The sequence below is a fragment of the Aphelocoma coerulescens genome, chromosome 9 (genome assembly GCF_041296385.1).
Source record: "Aphelocoma coerulescens isolate FSJ_1873_10779 chromosome 9, UR_Acoe_1.0, whole genome shotgun sequence".
NCBI lineage: Eukaryota > Metazoa > Chordata > Aves > Passeriformes > Corvidae > Aphelocoma > Aphelocoma coerulescens.
In genome coordinates, this window is record NC_091023.1 from 6752173 (window position 1) to 6770553 (window position 18381).

Consider the following 18381-nt stretch of genomic DNA (forward strand, 5'->3'; position numbering starts at 1 on the left):
TGCCAGGCTTCAAACAGTGTTTCCTTTCTTTAAACGTTTTAGTTGGCAGCTTTTTCTGTTGGCATATGACCAACACTCTGGATAAGTGGGAAAATAGCCGTGATATCTACAGGCCAGATTTTGCCACTTCTTAAAATGAGTAATGCTATCTTATTTTTGTATGTCCTGGCCATACCCTCTACTCAGAGCACTACTGGAAACTCGCTGATAGCTGCTCCCTGCTTTCCCTGGAAAAAATTCAAAGAGGAAGAAAATCTAGTCATTACAATGGCAAACTTCAATAAAGTCTGATAGTTGGCCTGTTGGGGTAACCCTAAAAAAGGCTAACAAAGTCTGGATGCTAGCTTATTTAAAAATGCACATTTTGCCATCCCCTCCTAGTCCTTTGAGAAATGTATGTTCCAATCTCCAACACACACTCATCTCCCATGTACTCTCCAAATTTTTAGCTGCTTCTTAGTTGAACCTGCCCTTTCATCAGTGCTCCTGTCATCCCATCTCCTCCATGGCCAAGCAACAGTCATCAAATAAATCATTGGAGACATTATTGGACAATGGGTGAATGAATTACTGCTGAAGGATTGGGTTTTGCCTCTATTTACTGGCTGTAGTTAGAAACACTTGAAGCCAAATTTCAATTACAGGGATAAAATAAAGGCCAGCCGAGTCTGGGCACTTAAAGAGATAATTGTACTTCAGTAAAGCACTAAGGCATAGTTGTTTTCAGACATTGCTTCTCACAGCTAATGGTGCTGGGACAAAATCTACCTGGGTATTACTGCAAACAGGTTTGGAGAGCCGTCATGGGAATGAGTATGGTCAGTGAAGGCAACAGGGTGCCTGGGATGCTTGAGGTACAGGACAGCAAAACAAAAAAATCTCTGTAGGAACCTGAAGTATGTGAGCTCTCTACAGCTATAATTATGTTGTTATTATAACAACTACTCTTTAGCTTGTGGAAAAATATCGTGAGCAGTGTTAAGTGGAAGGGAGAGAGATTACAGCCCTGCCTCCTTCAGAGTAGAACACCAGCCCTGAAGCTGTCGGTTTCTTCATTTTCACAATATGCCTATGACACAGGGCCTGGGAAACTTCAAATGATGGCTGAAAGACCAGGATTTCCCAGGAGAGAGAGCAAGTGAGTCAAAGAAGACCTGATAGAAGCATTCAATATGGGAGATAGGAGCTTGGCTCTTTCCTGTCCTGATGTTTGAACACAGGGATATGAAAGGAAATGGAAAGGGTAGAAAACTCAAATCTGAAGAAAAGAAATACCTTTTCACAGCAAAATTTAAAGTGAGTCTATAGAAAGTCTGCACATTAACAAGAGTAGACAGTAACCCAAGTCCTGTTTATGCTCCACATGTTTTGCCACTAACATGTATTGTTTAAGTCCTGCTGTAAGCTCTGGGCTGACTGGTTACCCTCTTTTAATAATACAAGAACAATATTACTTCAATGCAATTTGAAAGGCAACATTTTAAATTATAAAATCCTTTTCTACACAGCACATAGTTAACCTATGGAACCCTTTTCCACAAGATTTCAACGGAGCTGAGACTCCTCCAAAAAGAATTGTACATGTATTTATTAGCTGGCCCGATTCCACTTGGGGCAAGGGTAGTAAACATTCAATTGGGTATTTGTAAATGATCCTTTTTAAATCCCCGTGGAGAACATGCCAGCTGCCCTAAGGGCCTCAGCCTTGGGAATGATACACCCAGGGGGCAGGAACTTTCCAGGGCTGCACTTTAACACTCGACTTCTCCTCAACAAGAGATGGAGCAGAAAGTTCAGCTCCACTGCAGTTGGCAACAGCGCCCTCGGGACCTGATCCGCAGCCCTGGCAGTGGGTGTGCACAGGTAACAGAGGGTGGGCACAGGTAACAGAGTGACCGCACACCTGCAGTGACCACTGACCACACACCTGGCCATTGCTGAGGCTTCCTCACACCTGCCGAGCTCACCGAGTGTTCGGATTCCCAGTGTTCTTGTCGTTCAGCAACTCCAGCAGAGTCAGAGCCCCTGCATAGCCGACACTTCACAAACACAGATCTGCTGAGACCGAAATCCTGACCATGCCTCTGTTACTTCCGTGCCGGCAAAGCCACCGCTTCACCCGGCTCCGGCGGGGAGGAACGGGCGCGGGGGCGTCGGGCCGGCAGACGGTGCAGCCCGTGCGCCCGGACCGGGCTCCCCGGCCCTTCCCCGGGTTCCTTCGGGCTTCCCGGCGCTTCCCCGGGTTCCTTTGGGCTCCCTGGCCCTTCCCCGGGTTCCTTCGGGCTTCCCGGCGCTTCCCCGGCTTCCTTCGGGCTCCCCCGGCCCAGCGCCGGCACCGCCCTCAGGGGACCCCGCCGCGCCCCATGGCGACACCTGGCGGCGGCGGCCGGGAGTGGCGGCTCGGTCACACCGCGCCGGGGACAGTTCGGTCACACCGGGGTGGGCTCGGTCACACCGCGCCGGGGACAGTTCGGTCACACCGGGGTGGGCTCGGTCACACAGCGCCGGGGACAGTTCGGTCACACCGGGGTGGGCTCGGTCACACCGCGCCGGGGACAGTTCGGTCACACCGGGGTGGGCTCGGTCACACAGCGCCGGGGACAGTTCGGTCACACCGGGGTGGGCTCGGTCACACCGCGCCGGGGACAGTTCGGTCACACCGGGGTGGGCTCGGTCACACCGCGCCGGGGACAGTTCGGTCACACCGGGGTGGGCTCGGTCACACCGCGCCGGGGACGCGGGGCTCCGTTCTTCCAGCAGCCTTAAAGCTAACACTCCACCTGGGGAGGCCAGACTGGCTACAGCTCCTCTGCAGCACTGTCCCAGTTTGCGTCTCCGGGACAGGGGTATTGGGATGGGACCGGACCTTAGGAGGGGACAAAGCAGAGCCTGGGCAGGAGCAGAGAAAGGAACCTAGAAAGGAAAGGTAACATCCAAAGAAGCTGACTGAGGAGAAGTACCGGAGAAGACGCCTCTGCAATTCATCTCCGCTTTTTAGGACACAACTACTCTCCCCACACAAACCTACCAGCTTCTGCACCTTTTGTAGAGGGGTTTCTTCACCTCTAGACAGAGCTCAATTTCTCTTGGGGCAAGTTAAGCATTAGGCCCATCTCCCAAGACCCATCTTGAACGTCAAAATGCAGCTGAGGCTGCTGGCTCCTCACCACTCCAGCAACATGCCAGTTCCCTCCAGGTCTCCCAGGCAGATCCATAGTGACAAGGCAGGTCTGGGACCAGGCCACAATGTCCATCTGTGGGTTGGGATCCAGACCTATCACAGCTGTGACCATGGCTGGAGTTGTCATATAGCTCAGGTCAAGACTGAAGGCCCCAGGGTGAGCAGAAAGAGGCTCCTGAGCCATGGGCAGAGGTGTTCGTGGAGGGCCCAGGGGAGGCTGTTTAGGCTGATTGGGGCCAATTGGTGGTGCCCTCAGGGCCCTGACACAAGAGAGAGACACACCTGAACTGACTAAAGGCTTGTGGTGACTCCAGAGACCTCACTACGTGGACAAGGAGGGATCTAACATAAAATTGCTGAACGAGCACAGGGAGAGATCGTGCTGATGTGCAGTAGCAAGACAGGGCTGTATCAGGACGTTGCCAGGTCTCATCAGTAAAAGCCTGGTTTCCCTAAAAATAGCCCTTCTGAAGCCACCAGCCAGAAGGCCATCATGCATAGCTGAGGAGACAAGATGAAGGAACAACATATTTTCAGAGTAACTGCAAAAATCAAGCACACTATTTCAATATTTTACAGTGGCATCTGTGATCCCACAATGACGCAGGGGTTGGAGAAGCAGCTACAAATTTCCACAGTTTTCAGTTCCTTTTCAAAACTCTGACTCTGTGCATTTGCAGCCTGAAGTTTCAAGACAGCCCAAGCTTCACTGTGCTGGGTTTCCTCAGCCTCAACCCCTCTGGAAAATGTTCCATGTGCACATTGCATCTCTCCAGATTTTCTCCTCATTCCAAATCATCAAGTACAAATATAGTAACATTCCATTCTCCTAATGCACACTTACAAGATGTGCCGAAATGTCAGATGCTAAACGGTACAAAAAAGCACTTTAGCATGTTCCTGTTGATGTGCAATATAACAGAGAAGGCAGAAATTGATTTAACATCTGTTGATTTATTAGATCTGAGTACTCTCCTCCTTTCATCTGGCAGCAGCAGAGCCATTAACATTGCCGCAGCTTCTTCAGGGCTTGCAGCAGAGCACTGTACATACCTTGAGAACGGTCGCATTTCTGCAGGATTTTGATCACGGCTCACTCTATCCAAATGAGAGCTGCTGGAGCAGAGGGATTATAGGAAGGTGAACCCAGCAGAGAGGAGTGGGCAGGCAGGTAATGCCCCTGCTGTGGGGAGGAAGCAGGGGTGAGGCTAGAAAGCTTCCTACCGCCGTAGCTATTGTGTCCCGGCTTCCTCTGCCGCGCAGGCAGGGAAACCATCGCTGACGCAGCCCTGGGACGGGGCTCACACAGCGGCACTGCAGGGCTCTCCAACCCGATCAGAATCGGCTCTTGACAAGGAGTATTGCTGAGTCATTCCAATGGAAGTGATACAGGGTCGTTCCTAGTGGTTGGTATTGTTTCTCATGCAGCTAAAAACAGCCAGCTGGCAATATTCCTTCTGCACATTTGAATTAGAAAACTCAACTCAGCCAAAAACGTTGAGATAACAAGATTTTTTTTTCCTGCTTCTGGATGGGAAACAGAATATTTTGACATATTAAGAGACTTCAAAATGAAAAAAAATCAAGGTTTTGTTCTGATAAATTTAATTTTCTCAGGGAGTGGAGGGCCAGGGAATCGCTTTGTTAAAATTTCCCAGTCAGCTTGAAGAATAAGGATATGACCTTGCAGAAGTCAACTGTGACATGAATATTTTCTCATAATAGAAGACACAACCACTACTTTACTGTGGATCGAGCAATGTGGCTGGTATGTTGAACACTGTCCAAAGGAGAAAACATGTATTCAAATGCATCTTGTCCAAAGCTCTACATAAAGTTAGCACAGGTGAGAGCTCAATGTCCTTGCCCCACCTCTGGTCCTGCCCTGCCCTTCCAAGAAGAGAGTTGGAGCTTTCTGTGAATTAGGGACACAGCCTGCCTCCTGTCAGGAATAGCTGTCACACGCTCTTGCATTGTTAGCACAGCTGGCTGGTGCGTTGGCATTTGTCAAATGTCTTCCAAATTGGCCATTGCTCCCTTCCCTTCCAAGGGCATGGACACAAATCCACTCTGAGCATCTATCAGGCAGCTACAGCAGCTGTCAAAACCCTTAGGCTGAAATAGTTGTGAGGACAAATTTGTTTGGAATCAAATTAGAACTTCACCATGGGATAAGCATCAGGTTAAGCTGAACCACCTCAGGAGCATCCTTTAAACAAGCAGTCCTCAGTTCTCCTTTTCTGCTGGCAGGAAGCCTCTTGACTTCAGCGAATTACTTTACCCAAATACGCTCATATTTTCCTAATATTGAAATGATAAACTGCCAGAGCAGCTAAACATAGGAACAAAATAAACTAACTGCAGGAGAAATAAAAGCTTATTTTGTGTCTCTTTTGATATTGTTAGTAATATTTCTTTCCTTTTTCTAAAGTACCTTGCTGAGATGGAAAAAAAAAAATCCTAGTTGCCAAATCTGTATTTAATCTGATGTTTCTTTCTATATACTTGTTACATATTCTTTTCTTTTTTTCAGTCAAGGTTCCTATGTAAATGCAAGTTCTCCACAATGTCCCAGACAAAATATATGCTGTATTAGTGGGAGCTAATCTCTTTGGTACTTGAGGAGCAAGTCTCAAGGGATTTTTCTTCAGCAGAAGCTCTGTCATACCATGAGCACTAACAAATACTGCAATTCATTTCTCCATACTTTGTGTATAAAATTTAAACTTCTCATTGATACATTTCTGGCTGTGATCCCCATGGAGATGTCGCTGATAATTCCCACCTCATGAAGAAGGGAGATGTCCAGCCACAGCCAGGACTTGCGTGGCTCCTGGGGAATGTGCAGCAGCTGAGCAGCCTCTGCTGCTGCCTGGAGCTGCATCTCAGCAGTGCTGGAGCTGCAGTGCCTGATTGCTCCAAAAACCACTTATCTCAGTTCAGGATCAATCCTTCCAGCTGCAGCATTAAACCACTGGTGACCTGAAACTGGGGCATAGCACGAACAGCCCTGCAACATTTGCCTCCCTCTGCCTGTGTTAAGTGCAGCTAACTTTTGCCATCTTCTGGAGGAAGGGAATAAAATTAGGGTGCTCAGTTATATTTGTGCTTTATCAAACTTGAGGCATTAAGAAATCTAGGTTTTTGCTATTCTTACAAAGATCACTAAGTTTGTAGAATTTTTAAGGAGCTTTTAACTATTTCATCCCCAATTCTCCAATGCGGCTCTGATTCTGCCTCAGACTCCAGAGGCCTCATGTTCATCAGAAACACCCCCAAGGTACGCATGACATATGTGGGGTTTCCTGACAAGTTCTTTTCAGCATTGCAGCCTGCTGAAAAGAACTGCTCAGTACCAGACCAGTGGTGCATTTCCCCTTGACTGAAACAAAAATCTCCTTCACAGGAGAGCTGCGCTTTCCCGTGGACAGTGAACTCACTTCCTTCTGTTTTGTTTATAGCCCTATGTGAGGTTTTTCCTCTTCCATTTGCTTTTCCAAAAGCAGTAAGACAATAAGACATTGTTAAGTGTTAAACATCCATGTTTCTGTTTCTTGTCTTCATAACAGGATTATTAGAACGATAAGAAATGAAACAGGGAAATGATATGGGAGAATCGCAAAATTTAGCTCACATTTTTTACACAAAACAGCAGAAAAGACATTCAGAAATAGTCCAGCAGTGGCCAGAGGCCATTTTGGTTTTAGAAGAATTACAGATTAACCATGTACTGTTAATGAACCCAGGATCCATGCTTAAACTAGAACACCTGAAAAATGTGAACAATGTCAACTGTGACAGGGCATAGGAGTGAAGCATGCAGGTCACTAACAAAATGCTGAAATGCCACTTCCAACAGCACCACGAAATAAAGTATCCATCACTGAACCACAAAATCCTTGGACTCCGCATAAAGTGGCCCTCCCTGGAGGGACAAGGGATAAACACAAGCATGGGAGGACCTGAGGACACCTATGGAGAAGAGGAAACTCTCCACAGTGTGTGGGAGAAAACTAAAGGAGTCTGACCTTCCTCACAGCTTGGGGAGAGTGTCTAAGGCAAGATAAACTGGAGCTGGAATGGCACACCCAAAACTAGGGATCGGTGCGAGCCCAGGAGCTGGCTGTAAGGGTACAGGCATGAGACATACAGCAACACACCTATCACTGGGCAAGAAAGGAAACTGCACCATCCCCAACACCCTAAATGTGGTGGGTGCCACAGTTTCACCTCGAGCAAGAGAAGGGCACATGCAGGGACCCTGGGCAGCTTTGAAATGAACCTCGTGTTAAGAAAAGAAGATCCAGAAAATATGTATTTGGTTTAATGAGGAGAGTCAGCCCAGTGCATGGACAGACATGCAGGAGGTTTGGGAGCACACCCACTGCAGCAGGCATCAGAAATTCCTTGGGATCCCCAGCTGGCTAGAGAAATGCATGTCACACCCAAGCCAGAAACCTCATCTATTGCCTCTGTCTCCCCAAGACAGCCTTGCTGAAGCCACATGGATGGGCAATCCAGTTTAGCTTGCTGAGTGTGTTATTCCCCACACAATAACAGAGCACAATTTACTGGCCATGAGCATAAACACTCTCAGTCAAAGATATGCCACTGATGGTCCCAGTAATGCCAAAGTCAAAGGTAGAAGATGATGATACAGTAAGAAAGGGCCTATCTTAAAGAAGGCAGAGAGAGTGTGGTCAATATTTAGCATTGTTGAATTATCAAACAGATAATTTCAAGACCACTCAATGACTCTTTTAGCCCTAAAAAGCATGAAAAGTTATGCTGTTTTATTAGCAGCTTGCATGCATAGGAACAGACAAGGCAAAAACAATGACACTAATTCAACAACAAAACATTTGATACATTTTGGATCAGTCAGTGCAAAATGAAAATGTCGCCATGAGTATCAACAGGAGGAAACAGCAACTGCAATCAACTGTGATATCTAAGTGGACAGCCCCAAAGTTGGGGGCTGCAGGACAGGGGAGCCAGAATCCCCCTTTCCAGCTCTTAGAAGGCAGGACAGAAAAAGCCAGCAAACTGAAAGTCCTGGCTCACAGCACTGCATGAAAAAAGGCATTACTGCTGCTGGGCATGTGGCAGCGTGGGAAAACTGAGAGTATGGGGAACAGTGGGAGATCCCCAGGAAGACTGAAATTTCTGTGTCATTTTTTGTATGTAATTACATGGACACACACATATATATCTATAACTATGGAAAAAAAACCCTCCCATGCACTTTCAATACATAAGTAGTAACCTTTATGCTCCAGACTTAGTTTTTCTACAGTAAAAGCTGAGATGACACAATAAAGTATCATTATTTTTCTTGCTGCTCTCCTTCTCTTTCCTATCTCATCTCCATCTTTCATTTTTTTCTTTCTCATTAATTTCACTTCTTTCTTTCCCCCTTCTATTCCTCACTCTCCCTACCCTTCCATATTAGCATTTCATCCCTCCACTCATTCTTATTCTTTCCTGCCACTTCTGCTCTTCTGTCTTCTTTCCAGTCATTCGTTTCTTTCATACTGAATTAACTCTACCCCTGGTCTATGAATCCTGACAATCTATCTGGTTTTAATTGTTGCATTAAACTTAGCTGGACATTTCAGAGAGCCGTGTACATTTAAACTGAGGACCTTTTCAAAGTCTTCATAATTCAACTTGATTCCATGTATTTGATACAAGAGCCATATGTTTTTGTGGATCACGTATTGTTTCGCACATGTGAATACTTATGGAGCAGACCTGGATTCGGGTATCAATTGCTTTTGCTTTCTGAGCTGTCAAGTAATTTTGGGCTGTGTAATAGCATTGATACTCTGAAACATGCAGAGATATTCTCCACACTTCTAAAAATACTCTTTAAATGTAACAAATGAGAGCTCACAATGTTGACTGGGCTGTGCTTGGCACCCTTTCACGGATGAAAAAGAAGGCCTCACATGCAGCTCCTGGTCAGGGCTAACAGGATGGTAGGGTTTGAGCAGCATCGAGGCCACATTGCTTCTCATCACTATCAGCCTTGTTAATGGCCTATCACAGATGCTGCCAGTGCAGTTTTTGATTCATCCCAACAAACTCCCTAGAAATGATCAATTAATCTATTGCATCCTCAGAGAGGATCTAGTAGCCTTTACTCAGATAAAACTCCCGGGCCTCATCCTGGTGCTAAGTCTATAAAGAAGGGGAGAAAAGAGGGAGAACATCATAATGGATTCTGGCAAAGGCATGTAAGAATTGACATTTCCTTTTCAGCAGCTAACTCAGTAAACCAAATGTTAAATCCTACCCTAGGTGTGGGTGTCCCTGGCACATCTTTGTATTGAATGTGGGCATCTCCAGGGGAAAGTGGACAGAGACTAGGAATGATCTAAACAGAGGGGAAAAGTTCTCACACTGATTCAATTAGAGCAGTAGATGTTGTAATATAGCTTCAAGGGATAACCGAAACTTTTGGAGAGTGCTTCCTTTTTTTTTTCCCCCTTTTTCTTTCCTTTAGCTGCTGCCACATGGAGCTCATTTCACATTTCAACTATAATGTAAGTGATACAGAAAAACAGTTCTCACATTGTGTCAGATCCACTGGTGCCGAATCCACAGGCACCCTCCTTCAAGGAGTCTGAGAATACAGCCATGCTCAGAGGTTTACCTTTTCTACCCTACTCCTGCCACACCTGGGCTTTTTCAGTGGGTGAGTTCTATTTCTGACTGCCAGCCAGAAAATACTGACTGACCACCAGAAAACAATCCATCTCACTCAGTTCTCTGGGAAAAAGCACAAAAGTTAAATCATGACAGGTGTTCTGTACTACAGTGAAGTGAGACACAGGACAAAGAAAAAAGTGCTATTGACTGACTTTGTCAATAGAAATCCAGACTAACACCATGAGGGTGCACTGACTTCATTACTACTGTGCTGATTTGCACCAGGGAAGCATCAGTCCTGGCAAGTTCTCTGGAAGCAGGGCACCCTTCAGTCTGCGATAGCCAACAGTCTGGAAACATCACAGGAGTATTTTGACTGGGGGCTCTCAGGAGCTGGGGCTGCTTCGTATGCTGTGGTATTGCAGAAACACCTCAATCTTGCTTGAACAGTAAAACAAATATAACCAATAGCTACAAAGATAAACCACAAAAAAAAATCCCACTCCTGGAATTCCCAATGCAAGGTGAGCACCTTTCTCCTAGAAATAGCCAGCACCTCATCTTCCCACTGCACTGGCTCAAGCTGTGGGCTCAGTGAGCCCAAAATTCAGCTCTGCTCTAGTCTTTGTCAGCTCAGAAGTTGAAAGATTAGAGAAAAAACAACCCTAGAAATCAAGGCAGGTAAGTTTGGTCACTGAGGAGAGCTGCTCTAGCTCAGTCCTTCCCATTCAGACTCTCATCCTGCCATCAGAGCTGGCACATTGACACTGAAACACTGAACGGAATGTTGGCTTCACCACAGCCAGGCTGGGCAGCCAAAGGGGAGAATTTATTTGCAGCCTGTATTTCTGTGTTGGCAACGGATATCACAGCTCATCCTCCAGCTGGGCTGGCTCCTGAGACACAAGGATCAGAGTAATCTTTGTGATTTTCCTCGGCCACTTCAGACCGGGGGCCATGGGGAATCCCCTGCAGTCACACTGCCCCACACAAATCCCCCTGCCCAGCCCCAGTGCAGAACTGAAACAGGGAAAGGCCACTGCCAGGTCACAGCGAGGGAGCTCACGGCAGCACAGAGAATCCAGGACTTCCTTCTGTCTGCAGCAGCATTTCACTGGTCCTTACATTTCTCTAGGATCCACTGCACTTTAGTTTCTTTAGCAAACCCTGTTTCTCCTAATACTTTCTAAATAGTCAGTTCTTTTTCAAATAAAGGGCAACAGCTGATCATATAAAGAATATTAGAATTAATGTAGGATCTAATAAATTGTGAGCACCTTAAACTCCGTGACATTGGGAACTACGGAACTTGGTGATTTTGTTGCATAAATTACAAACTGCTGCTATAAACTAGCAACAATCCTATGTCCATGCATTAACAGATGCGAGTAATGTAGGAAAAGGGATATTTCCTTAGCCCATACCCTTTCCTTTTTTTCTCATTTCACATTTTGCAATTACAAATGTCCATGTCTGATCAAGATCAATGGACTACACAGTAATTTTTTTTTGCATCTGAGTAGTATAAAACAAAGGTTTACTACCAAAAATGTCAGTAAGTGTGTACACACACATTTTCTGTATTTATAAAGTCTCAGTTGCCAAAGAAGGATTTTATCCTGCATGTATTTACAGGAAAATTTAGCTATGAAGAACCTTCTGGTTCTCCTAACCAAGTGCTGCTTTCCACAACACTTTTTAAAAATTTGTACAGGGCCACACTCCAAAACACAAGAACTCAGAATGATTTGTTACATGAAGGAAATTTTCCTTAAAGGAGAGATCAGCGGTTAAAAATATGCAACACCAGAGCAATGGCAAAAGCCTGCTGTCAGGAGCGGTGTCTGCAGCCCCTGTGGTAACAGCGAGAGAAGGAGAGCAGCAGCAAAGGGAAAAGAAGAATCCGAGAGGGGAATGGAGCCGGCAAAAGCAGAAATGTGCAACTGCGTATTTGTAGAGCAGGAATTCCCCACATTGCAAGACCGCACGAAGAACGTCCCGCAGGCTGGGAAACACCTCCCGCCCCCGTGGCTCTTCGGGGCGTTTTCTGGCACTCGGACGCTGCTGCGGTGGGAAGCGCGGAGCCCCCGCGGCCGGGGGGACACGGGAGCCGCTCCCCGGGCGGTGCGGGGCCGGCAGAGGGCAGCGCCGGGCCGGGCCGGGGCTCGGGAGCTGCCCCGCACCGGCCCAACTGCAACTACTTAGGGTGTGCTCCTGCTTCAAACTCCGAAACGTGTCATGTGCAACATCAGAAAGGCGCACTGGTGAACTCCCCGCCTCTAATGGGAAACACTTGAGAGTTCTACCAAATCTGTCACTTTTTAAATGAAAACATGAAAAGGAGCTGAGATAAAACAAAACAACAGGGGAAAAAAAAAAGTTGGAATCATGCACTTTGATTCAGATACTGAAAAATTTTCCTCAAGGAATGGAAAAACTGATGGAAAAAAAAAAAAAAGACAAACCAAAATCTTCTGGTGCTTGCAGCAGCCGGAGCAGACATTCTTCCCTATAATCCCCTCGGTCCCTTCTCGCTTCGGGAAGGGAAAAAAAAAACAACACCCCAAACCCTTCTGTGATGGCGCTTAGAGATTTTGGGACCTTAAGATGTTTAAACAAGTGGTTCTTATTTCTGTTCCAAGGCAACTGGTGACTGTCCCAGACAACACTGGCTGCTCTGGACTGAACGGAACGGTGGTTTATCAAAAAAGGCGGAACCAAGAGGCGTCCAAAGCGAACTCGTTGATTTTGGGGAAAGAATAGGTTAAGAGGACTGCTCCCTGGGACTGGAGCTACAACAGGCCGGGCAGGAGGCTGCTCTACAGGAGATATCATCAGGGATGTGTATTTTAAAAAGCGTTACTGCTAACTTGTTTAATTTCACGTTTCTTTTTTTTTTTTTTTTTTTTTTTTTTTTTTTTTTTTTTTTTTTTGAAAACGTCCCCGTATCTCGGAGGCTTCATAGGAACCAGAAAAGCAACTTGTAAGGCCGGGAACTGAGAGGCCGTCCCTTCCCCTGTCCCTGCCCCTGCTCTTGCCCCTGCCCTCTATCCGGCAGGCAGGGCGGCCGCTGCCCCGCGCCCTCCCGCCGCTCCCTGGGAACATCAGATCCATCGCAGGATCTAATGAGGACATGGATTGAAGCTCCTCGAAAGCCCCTCTCCCACTGGTACTAGCGGGGATCCCCGGGGCCGTTCCCGAACTCAGGGTGCGAGTCCTTCCTGCCCCCGCCTGGGGCTGCTTTGAGGGCAGAAGGGGCTGGCAGCAGCTCCGCGCAGCGCCCGGCGGGTACGGCCCCAGAATCTTGGTGAAAACGCATCAAGGCAGAACTCTGGCTGCCCAAACCTCAGGCTCCTGCAACCTGCTTTTCCCCGAAACGCCTGCCGGCCTCACCCCGCGCCCGGGGGGTGTTTTAGTAGCCAGGCAGCCAGCGGCGGTGAACATTTCTCGGGATTTCGTTGTCTGGGCTGTGAGAGCCGTTACCAGAGCCGCTTCTGATTCTGCGCTGGGGCTGCCAGCAGCTCCTCGGCGGGGCTGGATGCGGAGCTGAATGTGGGGTTGGATGCGGGGCTGGATGCGGAGCTGAATGTGGGGTTGGATGCGGGGCTGGATGCGGTGCTGAATGTGGGGTTGGATGCGGGGCTGGATGCGGTGCTGAATGTGGGGTTGGATGCGGGGCTGGATGCGGTGCTGAATGTGGGGTTGGATGCGGGGCTGGATGCGGAGCTGAATGTGGGGTTGGATGCGGGGCTGGATGCGGTGCTGAATGTGGGGTTGGATGCGGGGCTGGATGCGGAGCTGAATGTGGGGTTGGATGCGGGGCTGGATGCGGTGCTGAATGTGGGGTTGGATGCGGGGCTGGATGCGGGGCTGAATGTGGGGTTGGATGCGGGGCTGGATGCGGTGCTGAATGTGGGGTTGGATGCGGGGCTGGATGCGGTGCTGAATGTGGGGTCGGATGCGGGGCAACCTTCGCGCCGCAAGAACCACGTGTACCCGAGCCCGGGGAGCAGCCGAGAGCACGTACCAGATGCCGCAGACGTTGTCGCTGATAAGCACCAAGCGATATCACCTCCAAAGCAAGGAGCAGAGGAAGGGCAGTCAACGTGTGCCTGATACTTTTTTTTTTTTTTCTGAACATCTGGTTAAAAGCAACACCTGAAAAAAAAAAAAAAAAAGAGATCAGTAGCGAGTGACTCTTTCGTTTCTTCCCCCTTTTGATAACTTAGAACATTACGTCTCGTGTTGTGCTCAGCTTCGCCCTGTACTTTATTGATTGTTTGGGTTTTCAAGGAACAAAACGATAGTAGCGAAAAGAATCACAGTTATCGCTGGGAAAAACGCGGGGAAACCGGCGACGTACCTTCAACAACCCGTCAGTAACCCTTCTCTGCGGCGGGGCCGGCAGCGTGCCTCCAGATCCGCACCTTTGCAAGGACTGCTTGCCCGAAGAAGTGGAAGCTACCCCGATAACCCACAAATCCTGAACCCTCTCCTCTCCCAGAGCCCATTTACCGAAGCCCCGCGGTTTTTCTTCAGACGCCCCTGCCCCAGCCAAGCGCCAGATGCCCATCCGTTGTCAGTGACATGTCCCTCGAGGACCAGCCCGCGGGTCGGGGCCACCCCGTGCCTGCATTCATCCCATGCTGCCTCTTGTCATCGAAAATAGTAACTGTGAACGAGAAAGGTGAAATTCCGCCCCGTTATTTCGTGATCTCTCTGAATTATTCATGTGGGGTGGGGGAAAAAATCCTTTTGGAGAGGGAAAGACATTAAACGAAAGTAGGCAAACAATTCAACTGCCAGCAAAACCGTAGGGTTTACAGGGACCAGCTGGGAAGCCAGGAGCTTCCACCGCTGTCAGGAGCCACCTGTGTGCCCGCATCTGCATGTGCCCTCAGGGGAAATCGAGTTTGGCACCTCTGGCACGGCAGGGCTGGGTGGCGTTCCTCCTGCCGTCATTTTATAACAAGAAAAGGCCTTATACAGCTCGCAAACCCTCTCTCAAAGGCAGAGCAGGGAGAGCCGGTGTTTCACTTTAAAAAAGTACCTGATGAGACTTCTCAGGGTATTTGCTCACTGTGCAACTTGAGAGAGAGCAAGGCTCTCCTTCCCTGCCAACGTGTTCCTGATCTGTGGTCCTCGACTGCCTGTTTCCGAGACACCGGGCAGGTCCCCGCAGCGGGGGCGGGCGGGGTCCCGCGGGGCGCAGCCCTGCCCGGTGCCCGCCGCCCAGCGCCGTGTGCCTGGGGCGGGAACAAGCACGAGGTTTTGTCTAAAGCCGAATTCGTCTTCAGGAAACATGCAGCTGATTTTGAACGAATTCCCACCAGCCCACCAAGTCCTGCAGCTGCTTGTTTGGCCAATAAAACCCCATGTGGTTTCTAAACTTACGGAAAGAAAAAGGAAAAAGATGTCCATCCAAGTAAACTATAAGTGAAAACTCATTGATTACCTCCGCCTTCCTGTCTCTGATTTGATTAATCATTTGCCATCATGCTTTCCGAGTCACTTCTGTGTTGGTTTCCCTCTGCCTGAATCCTGTAAGACTTTTCCAGAAGGGCGGCTGTGATGTTGAGACCAACATACTGTAAACAACCACAAGAAGCAGAGCGAATGTTTTCAATACAGCTCGAGGACTAAAATAAACTCATTGGATTAGGCCAGCCCGAGCGATTGTTTTGGTGAACGCTTCCCAGGCCCGCTGCTGAGCACATCCCCAAGGGCTACCTGGGGCAGGCGGCGGTGCCGCGGCGGCCCCGGGCGGTGGAGCGGGCGGCGGGCGGGCGCCGAGCCCCACCGGGAGGAGCTCCCCTGCCCTCCCGCCTGGCCTGTGCGGGGGCGCATCCCTGCTGCGGGGCAGATATTACATCGCCGCAGAGCAGAGCCTGCCAGGGCGGCGATGCCCCGCAGACCCAGGGACGAGCTACTGGGGAATTTCGCATAGGTGGATGGAGAAGTCGTAGGGGAACTGCAGAGCCCGGAGCCCCGCCTGAGGCCCCTCTCCCTGCTCACCTCCCGGCCGCCATGGTGTAACCAGGGCTGCCGGCGTCGCTCCGGGGCTCAACGTTGGGCTCAGGGCTCTGCAGCGCTTCTCGGGACTCTCCAGCCTGGTTATCCCAACCCCGCTCGAGGCCGCTGCAGTGCCGAGCTTTTTAGCCCTTGCAATATTTTTTTCGCCGTCTTGTATTGCCCAAAGCACCACGCCGGCTGCCCGTGCCCGCCTGCACGGAGCTGGTCCCCCGCGTTTGCGGTCGGCTGGCCTCCCCTGCGAGCGGGCAGCAGCGAACCCCGCAGGGCGGGCCGAAACCCAGAGCGGGGGGAACGGGGGTCCCCGGTGCCTGCCCGCCGCCCGCCCCGTCGAGCCGCCCTCCGGCTGCACAGGCCGGGACGGGCCCGAGCCGGGGCCGCCGGAGCTCGCCGCGCTGCCGACCGTCACACACGCAGAGCGGAGATTTTTTTAAGTAACAAATGTACTTTTTTATTTTTGAAACAAAAATATCATTTTCGGTTTAACAATAGCCGGATCTCGCTGAATGAAGCCTTTGCATATTTTCCTGTTTTAATTGGTTGTATAATAAACAGTCCTGACCCCGCACTCTCTTTTCAATGAGTTCAGGGTGAAACGCGGACCATGGGACTGGAAATGACTTTTTCACCACTTAAAACATGGACAAGAATACCAGGAATCAGGCGGTATTAAACAGCCGCTCCGACCGGGGCGAGAGGGAGGGCGCAAGGTAAGAGCTCTGTGTGTCTCCTCATGGAGCTTGGCTCTGCCCTGCCCGCAGCCACCGCCACCGTCGCCTACTCGGTCCCGGCACGACGAGAGGAGCGGGACAGAGCCCACGGGGTCCCTCAGCACCTCGCTGCCGGGCGCCTGTCCCCGCGCTCCCGCCGGCCCGCAGGCAGAGGGCACCCGTGCCGTGCCGTGCCGTGCCGTGCCGTGCCGTGCCGCCGGGGAGCGCTCCCGGCGCCCAGGGCTTTGGCACCTTCCGAGCCCGGCCAGGGCTACAAAGGACCTTTGCGGCCTGCGCAAAGGACCGGAGAGGAAGAGAAAGCTGCGGTCGCAAGACATTCCCCTGGAGCTGGCACTGCCCCGCGTGCTGGAGCAGCAGAGGGGCGCTGGGAGTCCGCACAGGCTCGGGGATCCAACTCTGTTCCTTCCCCGACAGAGGCAGGCTGCTTCCACGCCCGCTCCGAGCAGGGAGAAAACACCCCTCGCTCTTCTGCTTTCATCTCTCGCCAGCGTTGCATAAACCCGGGGCCGCTCCGAAAGGGCAGCGGCGGCGGCTCAGCAGCCCTGAGCCCCCCTTCCCTGGCTCTGGCCCCCGGAGCAGCCCCGCGGCGGGCGGCGGCCCCGGGACCGGAGGAGGCTCTGCGCCAAGGTGCTGTCCCGTGGAGCGCGTCCCACTCTGTGGTGCATTCCTCCTGCCGTCATTTATATAACGGGGAAAGACCTTACACAACGCGCAAACCCAGGGTTTGCCAAGAGTACGGCGCTCGGCCGCCTGATTTTGTAAGGGGCCGACGGGGCTGGGCGGCGGCGCGGCCGGGGCAGGTGGGAGCCGCGGGAGGAGGTGACGCGGCGGCCCGGGGCAAGGGAATGCTGAGCTACCGTGGGCACCCCTCGGTCCTCTGGCGGTGTTCGTGCCCACGGAGCTGACTGCAAAGGGGTCTGTACAGACCCCTGCTCCCGCCCAGCCCCTGCCGTCCCAAGTTCCACTGTCCCGGGGTGCGGCCCGATCCTACACATCACCCGGACTGCCCAGCGGGCTGGGCGCGGGCCCGCGGGGAGGCAGAGCGCGTACGGGATATGCTGTCCCTGCGGGACGGCGCCTAGGTGCTCGGCAGCGCACAGCGCGGTTCGCGGCGGCTCCCCAGGGGCCGGTGCCCGCTGCCCAGGCAAGCGCCAGCATGCAGGGAGACGATGGCCGCCCCCCTCCCAAGGCCGGCGGGACTGAACGGGAGGCCCGGCCGCTCCCGGCAGTGGCAGAGGCCGAGCTGCTGCCGGCAGGACCAGCCCTGCCTCGGGCCGCCGCCCGACAGCGCCCGGCGAGCGCGGCCACGCCAGCCCGGGACGGCGGCCGGGCTCTCGCCGTGATTTCCCTGCGAGTTTACATTCAGTGCAGTCTCTGTTATAAAACACAGAAAACGATCGTGAAAACATCCTACAGCAGCCCGGGAGCGGCGCGGGGGGCCCGGGGCGAAGGAGAGCAGAGCCCGGGCCGGGCACAGGGAGCCCGGCAGACGGACAGGCCCCCGGCCTGGCAGGGAGAGCGGCCTCACGGCCTTGCCGGCCTGCTTCTCTCCCAAACGCGCGGTTCCCTGCCTCTCTCTATGGGCTCAACCGGTCGCTGGTGAAGCACAGTGGGACCTGGGTGGACACCGCTCGGGAACTGGAATAGCCCCAGGGGCCGCACGTCCCTGCTCGGTCCCGGCCTGCTGCCTCCTCTCCCTGCACCTGGCACGGTCAGGTATCGCTTCACTCAAAGCTGGCGAACCCCAGCGGCTCCCGGGAGCGTGCCAAAGGTGCTTCAGCCTTT

The 18381-nt window shown here is 51.3% G+C and overlaps 1 protein-coding gene across 1 annotated transcript in view; it reads right to left on the bottom strand.

The window, feature by feature from the left end:
• PIK3CB (phosphatidylinositol-4,5-bisphosphate 3-kinase catalytic subunit beta) overlaps nucleotides 1-2016 on the bottom strand; it is a 106751-nt gene extending 104735 nt beyond the window's left edge. The window contains exon 1 of the mRNA XM_069024962.1: nucleotides 1928-2016. The gene's annotated coding sequence lies outside the window, so the exon portion shown is untranslated. The remainder of the gene's footprint in view (nucleotides 1-1927) is intronic.
• Nucleotides 2017-18381: the final 16365 nt, after the last annotated feature.